Below are 15,109 nucleotides of genomic sequence, written 5' to 3' on the forward strand. Positions count from 1 at the left end.
TATCTGAATTTCTGTCTTTGAGAGATACTATTTTGTAATATAACTGAATTTTCTATCCATACATATAAATTTTAAATATATTAAAATGATAAGGCATCTTTGAGTAAACTGCGAGTATCATTTAAGTAGGCTATCTCATGGCCGGCCGAGCGTCCTCTTTTTTGGAAATCAAAATATGGTCACCCTAACTTTGTTGATAGAAACGTACAGCCGATAGTTGGAATCAATTTTCAAAACTTACCCGGCAGACCGACCTCCTCACTCACTTTCCTCCACGCCAGGTCTTTCTTGGTCCGAAGCTTATAATTTGGGGACGTAACGTCAGAAAGCTCAGGGTGGCCACAAACAGCTATTATTAGCTTGTCCTCCATTTTCGGAACAACGCGGGGCAGTTGTTGACCATTGAGGTCCATCCAGATGTGGCAGAGAAGTGTGTGAAGGCTACCTGCGTTCTCCATAACCCAGACACCTGCAGTGCGGGCGAGCATCCCAGTCGCCGTCAGTGAAGTGGATCCTGCATTGAATATTAGCACCAAAATAAATATCCATCTGTCTCCGGTGAGTTTTTTGCGTGTGAAAATCAATAAATATTCACTGTATCTGGCAAGTCACATGTTGCCTGAATGGATGTTGTTTACTACAGTGAGACAGTGGCAGTTTTTGGCGTGTGAAAATCAATAAATGTTCACTGTATCCGGCAAGTCACATGTCGCCTGAATGAATGTTGTTTACTACAACGGCAGCAACACGTCAGTGACTTCGGTGACGTCGGTGACGACAGGAAAGCTCGAGTTCAATATTTTGAACTTACGCGAAGAGGCGAATGACGTGAATTTCGCATGTTTGCTCCATTCGCGTCGCGCCATTCGCGTCATTCGCGCCGCTGGCACAAATTCGCGTCTATTCACGTCTTTACATTGACTTTGTATGTAATCTTATCGCATGAAAAATTCGCCTCGCGCCCGGTGTGAACACACTGTAACGGGGCTAACAGCTAGCGGTTAGCCCAGCTAATCTACGATAACCATGTTATTAATTACAAAACATGCACACAGAAATAGTAATGTTTGTTCAATCATTGTGTTTATAGACTTTACAAACATCNGGGGTGCGGCGGGGACTGAGCTAGGAGGTGCGAGTGCGCATGCGCCTCTACTGTAGCCTGGAGTTTGTTTAATAGTGACGGGGAGTCGATAATGGCGGACAATTTAGTCTCGACAAAATCAAAGAATGCGCCACTATGGCAACACTTTAGCTTTGAGCCAGAAGAAGGAGGCAACCCTTGTTTGCACTGATTGAGTAAGCTGCAAAATTTATTTGTAAGGAATAAAAGAAACAACGTGTTACTGTCACTCTGTTGTCCTAAGGTCGTTTTTTATTTTAAATTAGTCAATTGCGCCCCCAAGTGGCGAAAATGTGGTATTACCGACTTGATGCGGTTTTTTACAAAAACCGGACCGTTTTTTTTTTTTCTCATACCGACCCAACCCTAATATATATATGTACACATATAGCTAAACTCTGCTGGTTTTCTACTTGGAAGTATTTGTAAACAACAAGGCGATTCCCTGGGGGCACCGCCGGAAGTGAAGGGGTTGAGCGATCCCCGAGGCCCCTGCACTTCCGTTAGTTGAAAAACTACGGGCAGTGCCACCAGGGGTAAAGGAAGAGAAAAAAAAAAACTTTTTTTTTTTTTTTTTTTAACCAATGGATTTCCAGATTGGAGACAACATTCTTTTAGTCTACACAGTTTGGAAACTTGACCCAAACATTCGACCCACAGTCTTTTAGCAGACCCGAAGCAGTCTACCTTTAAGCTGAACACAGAGACAGCTGTACCGTGCAATAATTCCATACTGAATAACACTTCAATAACAATTAAAAATCACACCAGTCATTTGAAATTTGAATTTGAATGCAGTGCAGATGCTGTCGTCCCAAGCAATCTGTCGATCCAAGCACGGCCTTTGTGATTATAGAGGCATTACAAGCCGTCCCTGTCGTCCCTGAATGCATCCTAATAGCCTGTTTAGCGAGGCCATCTACAGCCGCAGGTGTGTCCCCTTCTGATTCCCAAGAGTGTAAGTGACAGAGGGTAGGGGAGGGAGAGACTGAGGGGGAGACATGAATGAGTGACTTTGATCAGGTGAGTTCACCAGACCTTTGTGTGTGTGTGCGTGTGTGTGTTCAGTGTGGGATAATGGAGAGTCAGGCTGACAGCTGCATGTCAGATATGCTTATTGTACATCATTGCCTAGAATGACTTTAGATGCACACACTCGTGAACACACATCTGTGGAATGAGGTCGCGTTCACAACTTTTTGGGGGAAGTTGCATGCAGCGCTGCTAATGAATCTTTGGAGACTTTCAACCACTACGACCAACTATGATTGTTACGTGACAGACGGAGACAGGTGAAGCCAGTAGGTGGCTTTCGGTAGCGTTATTGCTAGCTGGGCTTTATGTACTGTAGACTTAGTGTTTTGACACCACCAGATCAGGTTCCTCTCTACATCAACATAAGTTACTTTATAATTTCTGTACTCAATAACAGTATTTCCCACAGCTAATGGTGGACAGCTGGCAGTACACATTGGCTGCGATTCATTAGTCGTTCAACATGCCCTCGTTGAAACCCCATCGCCATCATAAGTGTCGTTCCATTTGTTTGAAAAACTGAAATGAACTTGGTGAGATTGACCATCGGAGGGTTGATGGAGTAAGTTAACGATGGTCACTCCAGAGGCGCATATCACCCACAATGCATTTTACATATCATTTCAATCATTTTTATTGCAGCAAAATGTAATGCAAAGCAGACCAACGAGGCCAGATTAAGTGCGTGAGCGAAACACTTGCATAATATCCCGCAAACTGAATGGTAACATTCACCAACACCAATAGCCATGTTAGAAGCATTATCTGCTCCAACCACAAGTTTTGTGCTGCATTTTGCAGGAGGTCTGCCGTGTTTTCTCCAGTGTGAGACTTTCGTGTACTGCTCTAGTTTGGAGAACGTGAGAAAGCAGTCACCAGTCCTCTGTGAGATAATGTGCTGTTATAGTCACATGTGAATCCACTGACCTTGAAGTCCAGGCGTCACAAGTTAATGCCACCCTTCCTGTTGTACTCAGATTCCTCAACTTTATGCTTCACTCTCTGTAGAGCTTGGGTACGGCTGTGTTGGTGAAAAAAACGTTGGGGCGGAGTCACATACCAGTGTTTTTAGCATCTAACCTAACCTAACCTAACCTAACCAAAGCCTTCGTTTTTAACAACGTTGTATGTACGCACATCTTTGCACATGAAGTAGATGATGGACTGTGTTATTTTCTTAAGTCTCTCAGAGTTGGATGGTAGTTTTGTCAAGCTAAATGTGTCCAGTGTTGGTTGATTTTCGGCAGAGCGTGTTTAGCATAGCTTGTCCGTCAGCGGCTAACGCTACCTCTGGATGGTGGAGTGTGAGGTGAGCCCGCATGTTCATAGTATTCCAAGAGTATTTTATTCTCAGACAACGCTGCTTGCAAATTGCATTTGTTATATCCAAGTCCTCCTTTCCTTCCGTGTTAAAAAAATCCCAAATAAGTTTAGACGTTGTATTTAAACACCAAAGGAACATTCCCGATTTCCTTCGGAAGAATGTATATACCTGGCGTCCGTGTATTGATACAATATCGGCACGCAAAAATCTAGATACTATGCTGTATCGATTTTTTTCCCCCACCCCTAGAAGTAAATAAAGAGAGGTGGATCTACTAATAAAAAACAGTAATGCTAGCAGATTAGCTTGCTAGCACAAGTGCTAGCACAGCTGCATCCGAACTTAGTTCCTGCTTAGCATGAAAGGGGGTCTAAAAGTGTCGTTGTCAACTACATTTTTACATTCAATATATTTTGCAGACAGTGATTACAAACACTGTCGACATGTGCTTATGTAACATTACATTGACGAACTTGTTTCACACGGCCAGCAACTCTTAAAAAATGTAGGTAATGTACGTGTGCCTTCTACTGCCTGCCTATTTCCATGTTAACCCAACATAAGGTGAATAGGTAGGGTGGGTGGTGATTTTGTTTTTAGATTATTAAGACATTTTTACATATATTAAATAATTGTTAATGAAGACAGACAGGGAAAAGCCTGAAAAAAGTCTTAGAAGCTAGTTCTAGTCAAAAGCTAACACAAACTAACGTCATTATCTTATAGACAGCTTTCATACATTTGGCATATCATGAGTCATCTATCAGAAAATATCCTTATTAACATTATAACATGGATTTTCTCCATATCATTATCATCATTGTCTGATAAACACTGACTGCAGACTTTTTTTAACCCTGCCCTCAGCAGCTTCTGCACATTCTCTTCTCCTCTGAACTCTGTTTTTCTGTTTCTCCCTCACCTCTCAATCTTGCCTCATCTCTTCCCCTTCTCACCTTCACGGCTCCCTCTCCACTCAACCTCTACTTCTTCTTTATGTCTGGCTCTCTATTTCCTCGGTCTCCCCTGATTCATAGCCTGTCACTTATAAACTGCCATCAAGCCACCAAATGAAACCACACCACTATATCTTGTGTTGCTGTCATGTGCACACGTCAAATGCGTATTTAGCAGGGGGATATGCCTGGAAATATATCTGCCTCCCTCTCAGAAACACCAACAGATAGAGTTTGTGCATCTGCTAAAATCTATAGATAGCTGATGCACCACAGGGGGTGTCTCAGTTGCAAACTTACTGCTCTGAGCTAATGTGACTACGGGCTCTCCTGCAAAGTAAGTGAGGCATGGAGAGCGGAGTCGACTGGAGAGAGGAAAGGTGAAAAGAGAGTGGCGAGCAGAGTAGGCGAAGGGAAGGTGGGTGTCATGCTGGGACTGCATCACACTCATGTGTGAAGCCTAATCAGGCACAATCTGCTTCACTGTGATGCAATGTGCGGCGCAACTGCGTGTTTTGTATTTATTTAGAATTAAAGCTGTTGCACGCTCGTTGCTGCATTTCATTATGCAGTACATTAAAGGTATCCAGTGGAGTTGATGAAACTGTGCTAGGAGGTGCAGATGTGGCTCCTGGAAATGTTTGAATCACGTGTTCTTTGAATGTGAGCACAAACAACAGCAACAACAACATTCGCAGAGGGAGGGTGAACGCTGCCTCATGTGTGGACCTGGCTTGAAGCCGTATAGTTGTCAGGTTTTCAAACAATATGTCAGCATGTTGTCGGCAAAACACCTGGTGCCACAAAATGCAAAGGATTATAAAGCCCAGTCATTTAACAGGACAGAGAAATCTACAGAACGAAAACAAACACTGCAAACATGTTACGAGTTGCAAAATGTATTTGAACTGTATAATAACAGGAACGTGGCTACATAGAAAACTACATATCTGGCCAACATAATTCTGTTCATTACAGCAAATGATGATCATTTTCATCATTGATTATTTTGACATACTTTATGCCTTCATGCTGGGGATAGACGTGACCAGAGGCATTATATTTTTCGGTGTATGTTCACCCCATTCTTGTAAATGCAATATCTCAAAAACGCCTTGAGAGAATTTCTTCAACTTTGGCAAAAATGTCCACTTGGACCTAACGATGAAATAATTTGCTTTTGGTGGTCAAAGCTCACTGTGACTACTGATGTCTCATTTGTGTGAGCGTGATACATCAAGAACATTTTGAGGCCCTGATCACACAGAAAGCATTTCAGCAGCTGGAGGTGTCTTTTTCTAATTGTTTTTAATGAGAATGAAGCTTTTTGCTCGCAGTTTTTGCGTTGTGACGTGTCTTACGTTACTGCGCTTTAGGCACCTCACATTTTTGCTAGAGCACTCTGAACTCCTCGAGTTGGAAAAACTTCAACTCAGAGCGAAAAAGCACCCCATGTCATCTCTCTTTTTTTTTTTTCCATTGTCCAATCTTATGATTTTAGATGCAGGCCTTCTGTGATAGTCATGACAACAAGTTTACAGTTGGTAAACAATGGAGGAGAAACTGGTGGTAGTGGTTGCTGGATACCCAGAGCTATACAGCCCGATGATAGAGAGCAGGTTGTCAAACTGCCCCTGAGTCATCCTAAAATATGCCTGGAAATGGCCATCATGGAGGTGAAGCTCCTGGACCAACTGGTGATGCTCCCCATGATCCACCCTCTTTTTTAGGGTCTTATGTACCCACACAGATCTCTGTTTCCCTGTGCCCAACAAACTATTTGCTGACAGCCTCTTAGCCTCAGCTAGAGCTACTGCAAGTACCCTCTGCCTGAAAAGTAACTAGATAATAATTACTGTGGGAAAAATAACCCTGCAAAATGCTTTCTGTGTGATCAGGGCCTAAGTGGAATTTTTTTCAAATTTGGCACAAACGTCCCCTTGGTCTCATTGAACGGATTAAATTTTAGTGGTCGACAGTCAAGGGCACTGTGATCTTTCCTCTGCCTCATTCTTGAGGGAATTTCTTAAAATTTGGCACAAACGTCCACTTGGACTCAACGATGAACTGATTAGATTTTAGTGGTCAAAGGTCACTGTGACCTCACGAAACATATTTTCGGGTATAACTCAAGAATTCAAACACTAATTATGACAAAATTTCACACAAATATCTAAGAGGATATGATGTTGATATGATGACATTTTACATCCAAAAGGTCAAAGGTCAACTTCACTGTGACATCATAATGTTCTGCAAAAACAGTTTTCTGGCCATTACTCAATGTCCTTATAAAAAAAAAAAAAGAGGGAGAAATTTGGTCAGATACTGGATTGATGTGTATGACAAGGATATAAACTGTGAGTGCAACTTGACTGGTTTGCGGAGGCATACTGTATCATTGCCACTTAGCACCACTGAGCTAGCTAACATAGCTCAGCCAAGAAGGACCCCAGTGATACAGTGGGTAGTTGTAGTTTGGAAGAGAGAAAACAGTTTCTACATGAAACTGCTCACAACAAGGTCTGTGAATTATCTTTAGTAACTGGGCCATGATTTCTAGAAAGAGACATTGCTGATGAAGATTTCTGGATGTATTTTTTGGCGCTTTGAGCACCACAAGCTGAGTGCCATCTAGTTCCATTATAGTGAAGATAAGACAGACATCTCTATGGCCAATATCTCTAACACTCAACAACTCACACCAGAATGATGTAGATGGATAAATAACACCATAGTTAAGAGGAAAAGTATGTATTTTTGATTTTGGGGTGAACCGTCCATTTAACTTAAGTTTAATTAAATTTTTATAGTGATGTTGCAAAACAACAGCAGCCGCCATCATCAAAAAATGTCACATTCATCACCAGAACTTCATTACATTGCCGTTACCAACATAATAAAGGGAAAATGTATGATAATTTGCATGCTTTATGATACACAAATGACACATTAAACAATAATCAACAGCAAAATACAAAATGCTTTGTCATATTAGAAAACAAAAAGCCTGATTGTGTTGCAGTCTGCCTGCTTGCCTATCTGAAACTCAGCACTAATGACGATGTGATCGACAGGAAGTGTCTCGGTGCCAATGCACGATGGCCACTTATAGGTGGTGTTACCCAAAGGGTTCAGCTGCAGTCATCTTCTCCACGCCAAAAGACCAGGAAATTATGTGACTTTCTTGGGTCATCCAAAATGCATTGTAGAGACCAGCTTCTCAGGTTGTTGGCAGCATGGGCTTATGATTAGTTATAGGCTGGTGTCCCAAAATAGCGATCCCCCCTCGGTGTGCCCAACCTTTCAGAAAATAGCCCTGTTTGGGAGCTGTGCAAGTAAGTAGAGTTGTTGGAAGGGGGCTTTAGCGACTGTGAAATGGTGACTAATTTGGGGTAAAGAAGCGTGGCCTTTGAACTTTGCGTTGAATAAAGCTGACTGTGCCTGCCTCTGCGCCCCTTAGGCCTCATTGTCAGCCTGCCAGAACGCCATCTTTCTCCCATCACTGAATATAAAGCTGCGGAATACATCATGCAAATAATCAGGCTGGAAACAAACACAAGCAGTGCTTTCCCCCAAAGGAAGAGGCAGCCGTCTCTAATGAGCAGGGTAAAATTGGAATATTCATACCTCTTTCCCTCTGCAGAAACGATTGAGTGATTCCCTCCTCTCCCCCCAACTTCTCTCTTCCCCTTTTCATTTGCTGTGCTGTCTGTCCTTCCCTCTCACCTCCCATCTCTGTTCCCACTTCCTTCTCTTCGCTCCCTGTCTTCCTGGAATGTAGCGATAAACATGAATAGGCAGCCGGTGATGTTGACAAAGCCGTTCACAGATTACGCCCCTGGATCAGAGTCACAAATCTGCCAAAGAGGAGACATTTGTTTGTGGGAGAATCAGTAACGAATGCAAAGGGGAAAAATATTATTAGGAAGGAGTAAGAAAGACTTTTTTTTATTTTACAAAAATCACTTGAAGAACAAGCCTGAAATACCGCCAAATTTAAGATTTACAGGCCTCCCCCCACATTCTGGATTTAGTTGTCAGAGGGGTTGTCAGAATCTTTTCTCATGGCTTTGAGTCTCATCCCACTCAGACAATGGGAGGTCTGGTGGATGATAGTCAAAAAAGCCTGCTTGCAAGCAGTTACAGTTCATGTTTTTTTGGGTTTAAAATCAGATCACAGAGTTGAGACTGAACAGGGAAACATATTAACTCGTGGATAGTTTTTTGCATTAAATTCCACCTTAACCGAGACTTAATGAAAATTGTTCCCACGTCTGTATACTGACCCCAAACTGCGTATTTGCACTGTGGATGTGTGGAAGCCTGTAACTGAAATGAAGAAAAATGTGAGGTAGTGTAGGAAAAAGATGAAAAGCATGATGTACCTCAAGGCCGGCGATGGATGATGTAGGAGGAGAGGCATTTTATTTCTCTCTTGACCACCTTTTGAGAATGACCTAGAATAAGAGAAAAATTATCCCTCCGACAGGGTAAGAAAGTTTTCTCTTTCTCAATACAGAGGCAGTCAAAAGTTTCCTCGTGTTTCAGGTTGAGCTGACATTTTTCCGAGGAACAGGCAAGTGGACTACAAGAAAATGACACACTGACAAAATTATTTGTAATTGAAATTGAAAGTTAATAGACATATCATTTTCCCGTAACACTCCCTACAGCTTGTTAGAAGTGGCACACATCACCCAGATATCACCCAAACACTACCATTTGTTGAAATTGGGAAGAAGGCTGACAAATTGGACACAGCTGCGTTTGTTCTTGTGGGAGGTGAAAACATTAAACTATCTGCCAACATCAGCAGAGGAGGCTGTGTGCAGTCAAAATTAATGCATGAAAACCTGCAGCCTGTACGTTTCATTTGTACGTTATTATGTAGCACATACGTTGTAACTTTACGCTTTTAACAATGCTGTGTTGAGCATGTGGTTATGTTGAGGTATTAACACCATTTGGTGAAGGTTAGAAAAAGGTTTTTGAGTTAAAATATCCATGTTTGGTAGCACAGAAACTGCCAGAAAAGCGGCAATGAGCTGATAAAAAACAACCGGCGTTGTTGTTTTTTGGTCTCGAATAGTTGTCTTCAGTGGTCTGCACCTTCACCAACACATTCTCACTCTGACCTAGTGGGAACTGCCCATTGGTTCGACAGCCCATTGGTTTGACATCCCATTGTTCCGACCATATTAAACTCATTGTTCCGAAGTCCGTTCCGAAATCATCATGATGCCCTGTGGTTAAGGTCTGGTTAGGTTTAGGCACAAAAACCACAAACACATAAGCCGTGAGCCTGCTCCGCCTCAAGCTGGTCGCGGTGCACCATACGCCCGCCGCGAGCCGTTCAGCACCGCGGACAGTCGGACTAATGGGATGTCGAACCAATGGGCTGTCAAACCAATGACATGGACCCGACCTAGTCGCATGTCGACATTCGGTCATGGACCTTCCACATCCAGTTTCAACGTGAAAGGTACCCTGGGTGCATTGGTTGTTGACATTCTCGGACGCCGTGTCTGCCTGTTACATGCATTGTCTTCTTTCAAGATACACTTCTGTTGTCACAGGAAATTTACCGTTTGCATACAGTCTCTTTCAAAATAAATGCGCTACGTCAGTACAACAACACGATTTTTTTTCCTCCAACATCTAACACACGTGGTTGAGTTTAGGAAAAAAGAACAGGGTTTGGCTTTATAATATTACGGGATATGAACACCAATCTCCCAGGGGAAAGTCGGTGTTTGTTGGACCATCCACCACCTCTCCCGCCGCCCTACTCGGGCTTTCGCCGCCTTAACTTTCGTCCTTGTTGCCCTTGACATTTCCCCCTGACGCTGCTGAGCACCATTAAATTATAACAGCAATCAGCCTTGTATCATGCCAACGTTAAAGGATGGCTTTTTTCGTCAGTGTCTAATGCCGCAAGTCACTGCCCAAGTGCCGGATTTCAATGACTTCAGAGTGAGACTAGGTTGGCTTCACAGTCATCTTGCATGTATTGCAATCCACTGTCCCCTCCACCTCCAGATGACAAAGTCAGCTCATATGCTATCTCACTTTAGAAATGTTGATATGATGATACATATGAGACATACAAATGTAGTGTATTCGTGGTTGACAGAAACATACAATGCCAACATTTTCTTGTGGCAACTCGAGTGAAACCACAGACTGTATAAAATTATAGACATAGCTACCGTGCCTTGAGTTAGGCATTGCAGCCTTTGCCATCTTGTCTTTTTACAGCCAGAATTGACCAGCTTTGGATGAGGGTGGGTTGGATCTGGTTCATAGACTGTGGTGACGCCTCATGGACAGCCTTTACTCAAAGCAGCCATACCCTTAATTATGCGTAACCTTTATTGTTAATAAAATGTAAATTGGTGAGTTATATAAAAATTCACCCTCAGTACAGTTGTCATGAAAAGGGGAAATTAGCTATAGAGTAGGGCCGTAACGGTACATGTATTTGTGTCGAACCGTTCGGTAAGCGACTTTCAGTTCGGCACGACCCTGTACCTAATTATTGGGCGCAGGATATTATTTTATTTTATTTTGTTTTATTTTAATTCTGTTTTTGCGAGCCGAACCATTTAAAATATCTAGTTCCCCGACGGACATAATTGAGTGACGGACCGAGTCCCGTAAATCTCCGCTTTCACTTTGTGCAGCGCATTCTCGCATTTTGACAACATGGCAAGTGAGCCTGACGAACCTGAAGACCCACCCGCAAACCTTAAGTCCTCCGTTTGGGAACACTTTGGTTTCAGGGTAAAATACGAAGATGGAAATAAACAAGTGGACAAGACAAAAGCAGTGTGCCGACACTGCAGAACAGCGGTCGGGTATGTACTTGGAAACACGTCTAACATGCTAACGCATCTAAAGCGACACCACCCGAGTTTGAACGTTAACCGGCACGACTAGAAAAAGCAATCTGGTGCAAACTACGATATCGTCGTCGTTTAAAAAGAAAGAGCGTTTCCCTGACCATCGCGCTAAAGAAATAACCAACGCCATTGGAGTTGAGTAAAATTGTTTAAGCTGCACTTTAGATATAAGCATGTTTTGTTTACTGCACTTTAACAAAGTGGGAAAGCTAAGTAAGTTCCTAGTAAAACTGAATCTGAGCAGGCTTTAAAGCTGACCAGCTGCACTATACTTTTTATTTTAATTGAGTAAAACTGTTAAAGCAGAAATGTATATTTATATTTTTCATTCAAAAAATGTGTTAAAAAAACAGCAGGATTTTATTTTTCACTTTTATATTTCTATTTTCATTCAAACAATGTGAAAAAGCAGGATTTTATATATATTTGTTTCATTCAAAAATTGTGTAAAAAGAGTTAACTGCTGTGGTGGTATGTTTTAATAAGGTTACCAATAAGTAAAAGATATTTAATAGTTGTCTATTTTTTTCATTACTGTACCGAAAAAAACCGAACCGTGACTTGTGTACCGAGGTACGTACCGAACCAAGATTTTTGTGTACCGTTACACCCCTACTATAGAGACAAAAACTGCTTTTTGTACCAGGCTGTGAACAAGTTTATCTCTGCTGTGAAGTTGGGTATTTAAGCATGAGGGTCTAAGGGATTGACCCTGTTTTGGAGCCAGCTTCAAGTGGCCATTCAAGGAACTGCAGTCAGAGGTTGCTGATTGGCTGATCCACACATATTGTCTTCTTTATTCATTTTCTTAATTGTCTACAATTACCTACAATGCAACTTAACTGCCTGTGTCTTGGTTGAAGATTTAGGTGTGTTATGCTAGTAGCAGCCAATGTAGCCTCAAGGCACTGGTCTCAAGCAGAGGTGAGGAGCAGCCCGAGCTGATGCATGTTACTTGAGGAATTTTATCAGATTTCACACAGCTCCCTCAAGGGCCACAAAAGACGTAATCCAATGTTTTTCACATATGCAGTAATACTCCCCAACACCAGTAGACAGACTTTGATGTGTAATATTGGTGGAGTTCCCTTTTTAAAGTACCATGTGGAGCTTTCTTGTAAACAGACAAAATCTATGTTGACATTCGGTTTATCTCGACATCTAACATGTTGAATGCATTCCCCTTCTCATGTAATACACATTTTTAAATACTTTAAAGAAATCACACTCTTTATACATACAGGTTTGATATTTTGAAGTTCTTTTTCCAACTCTTGATCAGCAGAACAGTGTGAGACTGGCAGCAGCAATGTGTGTTGTGTTGCCTGCGAGCTTGCATGCATGATAATGTGCCCTCTGCCTGTACACAATACAAAAGAAGAAAAAAAACAGGGACCCACCAGGCCTCCAGGAATGCTGCTCAGCCTTGCAGCAAATTTGTCCCAGTGGCCACTCGCAGAGCGGGAAAAAAAAAAAAAAAAAAAAACCTCCTGCGGCCCAGAAAGCATAGGTCACTGTCGTAAAAGAGACGTCTGTAAAACTGTTGACGGGACACCTCAAACTGCAGATAAAGGCCATTTATGAATCTTTATAATGTGAATTTTTGAGCTATGGTCATTTCACATCTGTAAAACTTACTTCAAGCCAAGAAAAATGATTTTAAAAATCTGTGAGGTCATCACAATTTGAAGTCTATGAGTCAAGTGGGAAGTGAAGGGCAGGGTCAGTGGGAGAAGCACATACCACGGAAGTAAATCCAGACACTAGAAAACTTTTGTGGACCAGGTGAGCAACTCCGTTGGAATGAAAAGGCGTCATCTTGGGGTCCGGCATCTGGTTATTAAAATTAAAAAGTAATTAAAATCTACAGGACCCACTCATAGAAACATTGCTGTTTAGCACCCCTGGTGGTCAGATTCTTTACAGAGTGCCTTTAAAATACAGTGTAATAGCCTATCCGTAAATACAACAAAGTCAGGGGTTATTTTCACTGAAGCAGCTGCTAATACAATAATTATGTTAATTTAACACTGTGCTGATGTAAAAGAGTATATATTCCAAAAGCTAAGCCACATTTTAAATTATTACCATTATTTTGACAACATTTGTTTAGACTCTCAGGAACAGACTTGACTTGGCAAAGTAGATCCAGATATGTACTTCTCCCACTAACTGATGAGTATTCTCCTTAACTTACGCTAATTATGCTCCAAAGTATTTTTTTTAATCTGTACCACGTGCTCATCTTCTCATTTTCCCCTACGCGCGCCTCACACGACCCATCTGGTCCCAACCCTCACAAGTGTTACTATTGATTGCTTGTTATCTCAGTGATCCAAGAAGCTTATTCTAATGTTACAGTCACCAAGTCACTATGGATAAGAAAATCCGCTAAATCCCTAAAATGTACTGAGAGTAAACCCGTAGAGGAGGCTGGAGCTGGTGAAGTGTTTTCTAAAGTTGTAATGAGATGCGAGGTGGGCATCAGAAGGCAGGTGGTGTATTAAAAACCACATGAAATGCAGGAAGGGCATTTGGGACAGGCAAGCTGGCTGTGATAACGAGGGAACAGCGAGAGACAAGAGGGGTGTTAGTGGCAGGTCGAGTAGCCTGGAGGCTGGGGATTAAGGAGGGGCATTTTAATCAAGTTGTCTGCAAAGAAAAAAAAAAGACAGTGCTGTGTGAGATATTATTATTTTGTGTTGTTCAGTTGTTCCAGGAGTTCTAGTGAGTCTAGATTTGATTGATAAATGTTTACGTTACTTCTTTTGTGCTGATTGCCTTCCTTACTTTCTATTATTTAGCTCACTTCTGCTAAAGTTGCCTGTTAGAAAAGGGCAGATCCCCGAAGCACATCACAAATTCTGTATTTAACACATATAAGAATCAAAAATAAGACACAGTGGTTTAGAAAAGCAGCCAGCCTACATTCTGGAGGTATGAAGTGACCATCAGCAGCTAGCTTAACATTAGCTTAAGTGACCGCATGCAGGAGCAAAGAGCTAATGTTAGCTTGAAACTATGGAGTTGACAAGACAACAACAAAAAAACAAAAAACAACAGTAGCAAGCTAGCTAACGAAAAAGACAGAAAAAGTAAGTAAGACAACTTTGGAGTTACCACATTTTCACACTTTCCAGTTCCTGCGCCAAGCTAACCCATCAGGTACCGGTCTATCAGCTAAACGCAGAGACCTGTATGGTTTGCCTAAAATGAGTTGTCCCTCCATTGTGACATTCTTCTTCAACATTTTGTTTACTTAGATTTTTGCCGCATGGAAATTCTGACCAATCAACAGCAGCTTTCTTGTGCAGGGCATTTTATCTGGTCCTCTTGTAAATGCAGCCGTGATGACACGAACCAACTCTAGGCAATTATCAATCAATCAATCAATCAATCAATCAATTTTATTTATAAAGCCCAATATCACAAATCACAATTTGCCTCACAGGACTACTTATGCAACTTTGTAACAAAATTAGACCCTGATTTGGACCAAAGCAAGACAACTCTAGGTCTGAAAGCACCCTAAATTCTCACTCTTATGAGATCATTGTTTAAAAAAACCCCTTATGCTATAAAACCTCAAGGACTGACGGAAATATCAAATTTGATAATGACGGAAAAGTCATACTGCTCCTTCACATACGTATAATCACTTTCTGTCCCGTTTTTACTTTACGGACCATTTTCTCCTTCATATTGCAGATGGCTGGGCAGATTTTCTTTAAAAGCCACCAAATTACATTTATAAATTAAGTTGATG

The sequence above is a fragment of the Epinephelus moara genome, chromosome 23 (genome assembly GCF_006386435.1).
Source record: "Epinephelus moara isolate mb chromosome 23, YSFRI_EMoa_1.0, whole genome shotgun sequence".
NCBI classification, from domain to species: domain Eukaryota; kingdom Metazoa; phylum Chordata; class Actinopteri; order Perciformes; family Serranidae; genus Epinephelus; species Epinephelus moara.